This window comes from Acanthopagrus latus, chromosome 6 (genome assembly GCF_904848185.1).
Source record: "Acanthopagrus latus isolate v.2019 chromosome 6, fAcaLat1.1, whole genome shotgun sequence".
Taxonomy (NCBI): Eukaryota; Metazoa; Chordata; class Actinopteri; order Spariformes; family Sparidae; genus Acanthopagrus; species Acanthopagrus latus.
Window position 1 is genome coordinate 1,104,517 of NC_051044.1, and position 11,026 is coordinate 1,115,542.

At 42.7% G+C, this 11,026-nt stretch overlaps 1 long non-coding RNA gene across 12 annotated transcripts in view; it reads left to right on the top strand.

Moving 5' to 3' along the window:
* LOC119021577 overlaps positions 1–11,026 on the top strand; it is a 129,751-nt gene that overhangs the window by 69,597 nt on the left and 49,128 nt on the right. For all 12 annotated transcript variants that reach the window (XR_005075654.1, XR_005075652.1, XR_005075658.1 and 9 more), the window contains one exon: positions 8,296–8,442. This is a non-coding gene — a long non-coding RNA (uncharacterized LOC119021577). The remainder of the gene's footprint in view (positions 1–8,295; positions 8,443–11,026) is intronic.

Sequence of the window (11,026 nt, forward strand, 5' to 3'; positions counted from 1 at the left end):
CACACACACACTTGATTCTTCACAGGCGATTATTGCCAGCCAAGTGAAAATACACCAGCAGTATCCAAATAAGAACGTCAAAGCTCCTGTTGGCGAGATAAGTAAGATGCTTTGGGATTGCAGATCAGGTCGAAGGCTTCGATATCTGACGAGCTGCAAATGAAACTCAAAAAATCAATGATCCTCCAAACAGGAGCTTTGAAATAACTGAAAGTCTTCTCATCTTTTAGGCTGATGAAAACTGAAATGTCTTCAATCTAAACGAGATTTGTTGACTGAGTGATTCTTACAATTGATTGAACAGCCATCAAATAAATCCAGAGGACTCCTGAACAACTTCATGTCTTTAAACCAACACATTACTTTCATCAACATTTAAATGAACTGAGATTTGGGGGGTGAATTATTTCAGCTTTAATGAGAATCTGTAACTCTGATTGTCTTCTTGTCTTTGTGAGTGGATCAGTGTTTCTCCTCACGGTTTGTCTGCTGGACTAACGTCCTGGTGAGCAGTATTCTGTGACGGAGGTCGTCTCCAGCATCACACGTCGCCGTGTCTTCTTATCTCGAGGAGGTTTTCATCTCGGTTAAGTGACGCTGATGCTCGCTCCAGCTTGATGCTTTGAGGTTGCTGCTTTCTTTGTAAGAAACCTTCTACTCACAGATTTATTTGCTGTGGTCTTTCATTCGGTGGCTGTATTATCTACAGAAGGTCCTTTTCTGAAGGCCGGAGCTGCAGTTCATGTGGAGGCTCCCTCCTGTTTGAAAGTCTTTGCAGGCGGTTACATTTATCAGTTCATGTCAGATCTTTTTTTTTTATCTTTGACGTCCAACTGGTAAAATCTATAAGCTGAAGAATTCCCTTTATTGGAATGAAACATGATTGTAACAACAGTCAGCACTTTAATTTCATGTCATTTACATTAGCAGCATGTTCTCAGACCTGAACGAGTCCGAGTCGGAGGTGTTTGGATCGTTGTCGGGACTTTACAGCCCTTATATGTCTTAAATCACTGACTTAATGTCTGTTATTGTTTTTACGAAGTTGTTTTTGAACGTTTTGGACTTTTCATGGCTTTATTTTGATAGGACAGACACAGTAGACAGGAAACAGGATGAAATATGAGGCAGCAAAGGGCCACAGGTTGGATTTTAACCCGTGACACGGCTGATTCACACGGGAAGAACCTTAATGTGGTTATTCACACGCTAAGCAGGATCTTTACCTGAACCGAACCAAACTGTGACCGTTTGACAACATTAATAAGAGCCCAGAAGTCATAATATGTCCTACTTTATTTTGAAAGTTATGATATCAGCCAAGTCATCCTCCATGTTGACGGCCCGCTGTCAGATATCACAACCAGAAAAGAAGAAACTGTTCTTGACCTGAAGATGCAGTTTTTCATCTAAACCAAATTTAAGGGCCCATGTTCTCATAGTGTTTCTTTCTTTTTTTTTTCTGAGTGTCGGCGCCTTTTTCTAATTTTTCCCCATAACAAACGGGCGTCGAAAATCTCTCGCCTCTTCAGAAAAACTCTGGTGACGCCGATAAGATTCACCGTGTTATTGTCTCCTGTGGATGATGTCATCACACACATCCTCCTCGCTCTGATGTCCTGATGTCAGATAGGAAACAAACAGATAATAAACCTGAGAGGATCAGAGTCAACAGCCAGCGCTTTGCTAACCACATGAAACACTCTGTGGACACGGGGACCTTCGTCTTCTTTGGAAACATTTGATATAGATGCTGTTCCTTCCAACATGTCCAACCACTTTTTCTTTTTCAGCCAACGATTTGGTTCTCAAACCTTTGTTTTCTGAAGCTGCAGGCCCCCAGACTCCAACTGAGGCCCCAGAGTCCCACGTTTAAAGTCTATGAGCTGAGGCAGCCCGTTTAATGGACTGAGGTGTGATTACATCCTGGAGAGCTTAATTTAGATAGCAGCCAAGTGATCCTCTACGCCTGTTGGGGGCCCGTTATTAAATCTATGCACAAATCAATGTAGAAGAGTCCATTGCTCCGACAAAGAGACGGCAACATGATTTATACCGTGTTTGGGTAATATATCGATTTATAATGTGGTGGAAGCCATCGATGTTGTTTTTCCTATTAGATGAGAGTAAACACAGCTCGCCGTGAGTAATGGGTTGTGACCTCCCTCTTCCTCCTCCGCACACACGTACACACACATCACACGCACACACACACACATATACACATATACACACTGCGGGAGATGCATGCACACATTTAATCTCAGAGAAAAATGTACCCACACTTACTGTTGTGGGAATTTCTCTTTACACTGTAAATAACAGAGAGCTCGAACTGAATAAAGACGGAACACAACACAACCAGACGACAAACACCACGTGACGACAAACAGCCGACATGTAGAAAAAAACTAAAATGTTCTCAGAACTGAACTCTAACTGACCCACAGACAAACTCACAGATGTATGTATGCAGGCGAAAACTCACCGGCGAGCTCATTTTTATGAATTAGAACTCTGAGATAGAGCGTAAACAAAAACAGATGGGAGGCAACAAAATGCAAAACACACACACATACTCTCTCTCTCTCACACACACACACAGACACACACACACAGACACACACATACTCTCTCTCACTCACACACACACACACACACACACACACACACACACACACACACACAGACACACACATACTCTCTCTCTCTCACACACACACACAGACACACACATACTCTCTCTCTCTCACACACACACGCACACACACACACACACAGACACACACGCTCTCTCTCTCTCTCTCTCACACACACACACACACACACACACACACACACACACACACACACAGACACAGACACACACGCACTCTCTCTCTCACTCACACACACACACACACACACACACACACACACACACACACACACACACACACACACGTCTGAGACTTGTATCTGACGGTTTTATCCGGCACGTCTCAACATTTATGAATCTCTTCTGACAAACATCTTTTATTCCTGTGTTACAGCCCTGACAGTGACGGTTGGATGATTATATGAGAATCGGTCATAAACATGATTTAAAAGGACCAACTGGTCCAGAAGAACTTGACACGTTTGTTCTGTTTGAGATCTCAAAGACTTCACCTGTAAAACCTGATAGAATGAGATTTACCTGCCGTATATCTGCAGCTTGTGGCAGCAGAAGAAAACAATAGAAATATTTACAGGAGTGACAGAGCTCGACTTCATGAAGAGAAATCAGTTTGTTCTATGTTCTTTAGACTCTAATGTCATTTCATGTATTTATTCTACAGCTAACGTATGTAGAAGGTTTACGTTTGTACCAACTGTGGCAGATCAGATTCATGTTTAGTGCTTATTGGCTGAAAGTGGTGCCGTGGTAAAATCCCAGGCGTTGTCGTGGGGACCAAAACAGACGTTTTCACGAGAAGTCGGAGGAAAAATAAATAATTCAACCAAACAAACATAAAGTCGTAGCATAAAGAAAAGTGTTTTATCATATCTGTGGTTTTGCCATTTTTACTCACATATATTTATTCTGCTGTTGGCTTGCAAAAGATCTTCTGTGGAAAAACAAGAAGAAACAAAAATGGTGCAATCTATTTTAATCTGATGGTGGAGATAAAAACAGAGACGAGTCCAGAACACACACAGGTCCACACGGCAAACACATTACATGCATGAGTGTGTCAACCAGACTGTTCCATCCTGATTGGCTGTGACCTTCAACTTCACAATCATACACACGCACATGCACACGCGCACGCACACACACACACACGCACACACACACACACACTAGTCATTAGTGAAATGAAAACACCCCCATTTCCACTTGAAGTGAGAACAGCAGTGTTATTTCTTCTCATCATTGACTAACAGAAATAACATTTAAATGCTGATGAACACTTGGATGCTTTTCTTCTACACACACACACACACACACACACACACACACACACACACACACACACACACACACACACACACACACATAGGCGTGATGATCTGTGGAATAAGACTTTCTTCACCACTGACTGGGAGGATTAAAAGTAGCTGAGTGACCTCTATTAGTGTCACGGCTCTCTTGAAGACGAGCGCGTCGCAGCGCGAAACACTCCAACATGCATTTATATGCAAAATACCAGCAAGTGAACTCGTGTACACTTTCATAATAAACACACAAACGCAAACAAACAAACAGCTGATGGTAATTCTGAGGGCAAACACCCGCCCACATGTGCAGGATACAGAGCATGTGCATCACATACATTCTCACACACACACACACACACACACACACACACACACACACACACACACACACACACACAGGAAAGCACAAAAACATAGAAAATCATAATAAAAGTGAGAGATGTGTTGTCGAGGTCGACCTTGGCTTATCTCGTCAGCAGTTCTGTATTTCTACTGAATACAAAACAGAAACATCAAAGATTTAACACTCCACCCAGTGTAGGTGTGTGTATATGTATATGTATATGTATATATATATATATATATATATATATATATATATATATATATATATATATATATATATATATATATATATATATATATATATATATATATATATATATATATATATATAAAATTAATATTTTGTTATTTGGGACCTTTTCCAGTCTCAACACCGACCCTGTCATGAGCTGATGTATTGATCTTCTGCTGGTTTGCTCACCTTCCTGTGTATTTCCAGGTTCATGTGACGATATCAGAGATCTTCGTTGTGCTCTCAGACTTTTGGACCTTCGCTCCCTCACTAGTTGCTGATTATCGTCACTTGTTGCTGATTATCAAACATTAAAATCCAACACAAACATCCCGTCACCCACTGTCTGATTGCTGTTTTGATTATGTCACAGGTTTACTTCCCCAGAGACTCCGACAGCCTGCGTGTGTCTATAAAACAAACAAAAAAAAGCCCCTCGCCATCATTCTTTCTCACGATTGGTCGTCTCCCGGGGATTCCTCCGCGCAGAGGAGCGATAAAATGACACTATTATGTTGCATTTATCAACACAATGGAAGAATCGAGATGGATGGGGGTGTGAACGCCTCTCTGGTCCACAGCTGGAGAATAGTTTGCGATGTGTTTGTGTGCGTTTTCATTTGCATGTCGTGTGTGTTTGTGTGTCGCTGTCACTTGCAGTCTGATTGCTATTTTGATCGTGTCAATTCCCCGAACGCTGTGTGACTGTCTGGGCCCGAAACAAACCTCACATCTCTCCGTCTCTCTGTCTGCCTCTGGAGTCTTTCCCTCTTCCTCCTCTCGACGTCTCTCACTCCTCTGTAAATCTCTCCTCTCTCTCCACATGTCCAATCTCTCTCCGACTCCTGAGTGTTCACAACAGTCACATTTGTGGCGACACTCTGAATGTGTTGCTAACAACCTCTGCTGGTCTGGGCTGCAGATCAGTGTGTATTTATATGAGTGGTCAGTTTATGGCGTAAAAATGACAATAACAATTATGATCATTTATAATCTCATAATTCTTGTAGTGTTTTCATATTGCACTATATGTTGCTGAAAAGAAAAGCATCGCGCAGCCAAATCAATAGATAAACTGTATGTTTCACATGTTTCTGCAGGTGTAATGTGTGTGTTCAGGTGAGTTGGAGAGAAATATAAGAACAAACAGCTTTTTTTTTATTTCTCTGTGTGTCTGTTTCTTCTGCACATTTCCAGCTCTGTGCCGTCACCAAACACTTGTCACTTGCAGCCTGATTGCTGCTTCGATCATGTCACATACTTGATCCCTCAGCCACTTGGCATGTCTGTCAGCTTCCTAAAATAGACTCTGCGTCATTCTCCCTGTTGGTATCCAACAATCTGCACATGACGCTCCTTTGCATTCTGCCACAAAAGATCATGTAAGCTGTTTTTATGCTAAGAAAACACATTTCAGTACAGCACTTCAGAAATACTCTTCACATATACGTATGAGGTAGGAGACATATTTACGTTTTACAGTTGCAACGTCAAGAGGACATTTTATTCTGTCTTAAATATAAATGTTAAATCAGAAATGTGAATAAGGGAAAAAAAAAAAGCCGCGGTTAAATTATTGCCAGTCGACATTAATGACGACTGAAAAGGTGAAATAAAATGTTGGCGCTCCAGTTTCTCACAGTGTTTCCTCTCCTGCACGAGGAACAACATACAGGCTCAGTTTGACGTGGCAGGCTCTAAACTATAAGAGGCGCGAGGCCGTTATATTACCGAGACAATTTCCCAGCTGTCTGTTTGCTGTATTGGCCGCCGTCGGACCGCCTGTCAGCTGTTCATTTAGACCAACACCGGCCACTGGTAGGTGAGGACATGACGGCAGCGCTGGATTTTATCCAATACAGACTCTCAATTCTCTCTTCCCGTACTATCTAAAGTGGGAGATCCCTCTGAGCTGAATGAGATGAGACAGTGTGTGTGTATCTGTGTGTGTGTGTGTGTGTGGTCGGATGTCTGATTTGGAGGCTTCTCCTCTGTGTGATTGGGTTTCTGCTGCTGTGTGTCTGATTGGCTGTCGGTCACTCTGTCTGTGTGTATGTGTGATGCTGTTTGTACCGGCCTGGTTATGAAACTTTCTTTTCACCTGTGTGTCAGTCTGCTATCTACAACATCTACACCTGCATTCATTTAAGATGACGCAAATGATGTTACACGTCTATGGAGCCACTTGTAAGACAAAACTGAAAGTTGTGTTCAGGTGTTCCTTGTCAGTTTATGATGCAGTTGTTGTGGAAACTTTCCAGTGTTTGTCGTGTTGAAATCCTGTTTGTGACGCCAGTTTGTTGTGGAATTTCAGCTCGCTTGACCGATGACTTTATGTTGAGATAGTTTGTAGAACGTGGCCATGGAGGAGCAACACGACATCACGTCTGTCTGTGCAGAGTGCTGCCATGATCATCCTCCTGATGATCCTCCCCAGTGCCCAAATTATATCTTACAGCTTCCATCATGGTTATCTGTGTAAAAACATAGCAAGGGGGGTGATGCAGAGATCGAAGGCCTCGTTTAGAGATTTACACAAACCGTTAGCTTAGCCTTGCCTCTGCTCTGTGGACACACCCACAGTGGATTTGAACATCTAGGTTGCAGAGACTATGAGAAGATTGCTCGTACAGCAACACCTGGGAAAATCATAAAATTCCTCCACAGCAGTTAGTTCTCAGTTCATCATCAGGGAGACGTCTTTATACAACACACAAGATGTGAACAAAGTCTTGCGTAATATGGTGTCATATCTTTTGATTGATGTCTGGCAGCTTGGGCTCCAGCTTAAAGGAAAATATGGAGTCTGACGCTGTCTGTCTTTGTATGAGCACTGAGTTCAGTCAGGCTGAGGTCAGTGTGTCACTTCATGCTGTAACGTCTAATGATTCAACAGGCCACCGGATCTGCCTCGTGGGTAAAGATGTTGATTACTTGCATCTTCTTGTTATTTTCTTCCTCTCAAAACGTATTTGTTGTTGCAAATCAGTAGAATATGAATTTACTTTCCAGAGTGGTTTGCCAACATTGAACCGAAGGCTTGAGTTCAGGTTCCCTCGTTTTCGATACAGGTCCAGTTTGGACTCGGGTTCATGTGGAGCTCTTCCAGTCTGCTGAGCGCTCACAGTTGTTACGTTCACACATTCACACTCTGATGGACGACCTCTTACTGATGGAGGAGAAAATTGGTGTCGAGGTTCGCTCTCTGGACACCCGCATGTTTGATCACAAGACCTTCGCTGACGTCCTCAACTCGCTCATCAGGAGCAATTTCTCGTCGAGTATCTTGTACGATGATACTTCAGCATGCAGCCGGGGGATCCAGGGATCGAATCACTGATTCCGATTAGCTGACGAGACGCTCACAGCTGCTCCTGTGTCATCAATATCTTCTGAATACTGAGTGCCTGACTTCTCAGTCCACTTACAGCTGGAAAGTGATGCTTCATCTTATTTATCTTTCTGCTCGTTTGCTCCTGTAATTGCCCAAATTATTCGGCTCATATCATTTTTGCCAGCAGATTGGCAGTGTTGACAGCTGACCGCTTGGCTGCCGGTGCTGTACATGAGAAAAAAAAAAAAAAGATTTTCAGTTTACAATTCAGCAGCATGTCATCGATTCAAAAGTAGATGTTGCTTGTATTGATTTTAAGATTAGAGGAGTCTGTACGAGCCGTAACCCTCGAACCATTTGTTTTACTCCAAGCTCAGTTCACTCAGCCGGATTTCAGCCCGTTTTTTCTGCTCTGCCACAGTTTTTCTGGACGTCGGTGGGAGAAGGCCTCAGATCAGAGGATGTGAACTGCCATGTGTGAACTGTTCAGTGGGTGATCCAGAGTTCGCTGATGCTGATGGATATCCAACAGACTGAACATCCGCCAGGTCGTGGAGCCATGAATGAGGTACAGAGCAGACACTCCTCTCCTCTCTCTCTGCTGTCAGCAGCAGCAGCTCTCTGAACTCAGGCTTCTTACGCCTGCGTTGGTGCAGAGAGGGGAACAACAGTCGAGTTTCTATCAGAATACACGAGCTTTCCGGTGTTTGTAACCTTGTTGTTGCTGAACCACAATGCGAGCAGGCAGTTAAGCATTTTGAATGGAAGAGTAATCTTTACCGTCATGTCCTCTCACTCGCTTTCTTTTCTTTTCTTGTTTTTTTTTCGCTGCAAATCAGAACACAAACAACTCGGACCACATCTGTGTCACATCTCGCATGTTTGATTTGTAATGTGTGACTCCCTCCGAAGCTGATCAGTCTCGTTGTGTGCAAGACTCCCGATTACAAGACATGAAACTGTGTAGTGTGACCAAGGCATTAGTCCGCGCGACAACATGGAGCTAATACGTCTACAGGATCCACATTTCTGTGTTAAAAGACGACTCGCTCTGCCTCCTCCTCGCCCATCCTCCACTAAGACAACACCTCTATTTCACATTCCAGCGAGACTAAGGACAGAGTGATGGATCTATATAAATGTGACACATTTAATCTGGTGCTGTCTGACCTCCCCTTAACTCAAACAGACAGCCGGAGCTGTGAGACAGAGAGTGTGAGGACATACAGAGTCCCACTGCTGCTGCAGGTTGCTGTGGTCGATCGAGGACATGGATTACCCAACACTTCTGTAGCTGCTCTTTTCAAGGGGAATCATTTATGCAGGATTGTTTCAAGTGCCAGCCAAGGAAGCTGCCATCACACTGGTCCCATCAGGGCGGGTATAAAGACAGAAAAGCACTAAAGTCTGGTCCTGTTCCAGCTGTGAAGTAAATACCTTTTCATACTTTTAAAGCAATAGTTACACATTTTAAAGCTTATTTGCTTTTTGTTGATAGATATGTGCTTTATTGGTTGCTACGTGCAGGACTATTTATTGGCTGTGAGTAGTTACTGGATGCCAGGTCTGATCTCAGAGCCAGTGTTTGCTCTGTTTGAGCTAACAAGATGTCCGAGAGCTTCTGATGAGATGTTGTTTCAACTTCAGGTATCGACTGATAGAAACAGGAGGCACGTTGTCATGCTGCGCTCGCTCACAGCCAGTTAGGACACTGATGAAACGACAGTGATCATGTCTCCGATAGTTACACATGTCACATGCAGCTGTAAGCTAAGCTAATCGGCTACTCGTTGTACATAATGGTGACTTCACAGAAATGATTCGTACCAAACTCTCACCAACCTTTCTGCCAGAGGGTGAAAATGTCTGAGTGCATTTCCCAAAATGTGAAACTGTTTAGAAGAGACATTGTGTTTCTGAAGTCGTCACATAGATCAGAAATAAATAACTAAATATTTACAAGATGTTTGGACAAAAGACTAAATGAATACAGCAGTTATATTCAGACTGTATGAAACTCTGACCCATCCACCATGAAAAACTGACAACCTGTGGAAACATTTTGTAAGAACACAACTCAACGAAATACTCAGAAACGCTCCCGTCACTTTTGGACTTCTTGTTGCAGAAACGTGTTTTATCTTGAAGCAGAAATGATCCACTGAATCTATTTTCTACTAAAGAGTCTTTTCTCTCAGATAAAGATGAATTGTTTCCTAACTCCTATAAACGGCCTCCGTGGGGTGGTGATTACCAAAGTGGACCTCTGAGTGAGCTGGAAATTTCCGACGAGAAGAACGAGCTGCTTTAATAGGTGATTTCAGAGACAGAGTGGATGTGAATACACACTGTGGATCTCCCAGGGCTTCATTTAAAAGAAGCATCTATGCAGCGTGTTGTGACTGAGACATGAGGCTGTTTCCAATGAATCACAGTTAAGTAGCCCAGAGCTCAGGGACGAGTTGGCCCGAGGGTAATCTGACATTTTGCTCAAGGGTCAGAACTCAAGCACTGTGGAAAGTCCTAATTAGTGAAACATAAAAGCAGCACTGGGATTCATATTTTGGCCGGACAGTGACAACACTCTCTGCTGTACAGATGATATGGAAGACTGAACACATTAATGCTGGGGAGGGAAAACTGAGCCGCAGTAAAAGGTCAACAGGATGAGAAAAGATTATTCTGGACATCTAACGAGCCCGCGCAGCTGATTATTCAAGTCTCGACAGTGAAGCTGAAACGTGTGGACATCTTTGTGAAGATAAAGCTAATGCTATGCACCAGAGGGGAATAATTAACACAAATATATAAGGCACTTTCTGAAGGGCTGAAAAGAAGAAAATGAGTTAAGAATATTACCAGAAAATGAAACAAGAACTTGACCTATAAGAAACATTTCCTCTCAGGGTGAAAGTTTATAAAAAACAGAACTTCTAGATAAGAATTGGTAATTAAATTTAAACTCTCGGTATGTAAATTCTGACTCTACGGCTCTTTAAATCACAGCGATAATAATAATAATAATAAAAAAAGAATAATAAAAAAAAAAAAAGAACAGATTTTGCTGAGTGTGTTGGAGATAGTGGGCGGAGCTCTGGAGGAGAAAGTTGGTTCAGATCCAGATTCTGTTCTGATCCGGAGCTGTTCACCGA